We start from the raw sequence: 1838 nt of genomic DNA, 5'->3' as shown, positions 1-1838 counted from the left end.
CACACACACACTCACACACACACTCACACACACTCACACACACACAAACACACACACTCACACACATACACACATGCTCACACACTCACACACACACACACGCTCACACACACTCACTCACACACTCACACACACTCACACACACATACACACGCTCACACACACTAACACACTCACTCACACACACACTCACACACTGAACCATGATCGGCCCAGCTCACTGGGACCACTGGCCTTTCAGGGGCTGAGGCACTTCCTTCCACCGCACACAGAACTACCCCAGGGCAAACTTGTGCACATTCACACTCACACAGCCTCTGAGCAGGAGAGGAGGAATGGCAGCCGCAGTCCCTAGAGGGGGACTGGGAACAGGGTCACCCCAGAAGGACACCCCTAGAGCTCAGCTAGAAAGGGCTGGGAAGGGAGTGCTGAGCGGTCCCTGCCCCAGCCTGACACCTCCCAGGCCAGGCCTGCAGACCGCGGCCCAGTGATCCGCTGCCAGCCCGGGCCATGCCTCCTCTGCTCCCCTCTCTCCTGACCCAGGCTCCCTGGCGCCTGGAGCTCAGCCCACTGCCCCTCACAGGTACAGGGTCCCCATCTCAGCTCGTCTCTCGGCCTCTCCTCCCACAGCCCTGGTGCCACCCTTCCTGACCTGCCATGCAGCACAGGATTCCCACGCCCACCCTGGGCCCAGGGCCAGGGCTGGTGTGTTCCCACCGAGGCCTGGGACAGGATTCCTGCAGCCCCAGCTGCCCGGGGCCCGCCCAAGACACAGCCGGGCCCTGCCTGCCACCGGGGGGTGATGAAGGGGCCAGCCCAGGCCCCACAGGCCAGGCGGACCTCAAAACTGCTGAGGAGGCCACAGAGGAGGGTGACGGGGAGGCCAGGGGAGGGAAGAGGGTGAACAGTGGGCACATCCCCGATTCCCAGATTGAGGCTCCCTCCCCACCCCCAGCCAGGGGCCTGGCCTGACTGTAGAGGCTGAGGGGGAAGCTGCCGGGCTGGCGTGGGCCGGGGGTCCCTGGTGGGGGTCCCAGCACAGCCCATCTCAGGCCCCAAAACAATTGCTCAACCTCAAGGTCCCAGGTCATCCACCCAGAGCCCAGGGGCCTTGGCAGGTGGGGGCGCCTGACCTCCTTTCACAGGCGGGGAACTGAGGCCCACAGGGAGGAAGGAGGTGGGTAGGCTTTACACGTGGTAAGGACTGACCTTGGCCAACCGCACACCGGTCCTTCCTAGCCCTTGACGTCAATGCAGAGAGCCCAGGGGCCAGAGGTGGAGGAAGCAGGGCCAGGGGCACCAGCGGTTAGCAGCTGCCAGCAGAGCAGGTGCCCCCATGGGCACACGGCCCCACGCAACTCCTCTGTCCCAGGCTCCACTGGGCACCCAGAGCTCCAAGCTGGGGAGGACAAAGGCCTCCCTGAGAGACTGGGGACAACAAGCAGAAGGTGCCCCCTGCTGCTCCCTGGCCTCCTCCTCACCCCGCTCCCCCCCCCCCAGACCACCCTTCATGCTCCCACCAGCCAACGTTTGCTGAGTCACGAGCAAGACCCAGGCTCCAACCACAGCCTGTGTTAAGCTTCAGCCTCTGGTGGCTTTCCAAGTGCAGAGGCAAAGGCGGGTACAAGGGCAGGGGGCACGAGGAGGGGATGAGCAGGGGTGCCCCCACTGCCCAGGCCATTGTGGGGACAGGGGCTCCAGCAGGCGGCCCCCACCCCCCAGGCTGCACCCCACCCAACGAGGACTTGCAAGGCAAGCAGTTCCCACACCCGTTCCTGGCGGCTGCCAGGCAAGTTCCTTACAAGGCGGGCGCTGAAGCTGGCTCTGGTGGCCGCCCA

This window comes from Myotis brandtii, unplaced genomic scaffold (assembly GCF_000412655.1).
Source record: "Myotis brandtii unplaced genomic scaffold, ASM41265v1 scaffold157, whole genome shotgun sequence".
NCBI classification, from domain to species: domain Eukaryota; kingdom Metazoa; phylum Chordata; class Mammalia; order Chiroptera; family Vespertilionidae; genus Myotis; species Myotis brandtii.
Note: the sequence above shows the minus strand (reverse complement) of the source record.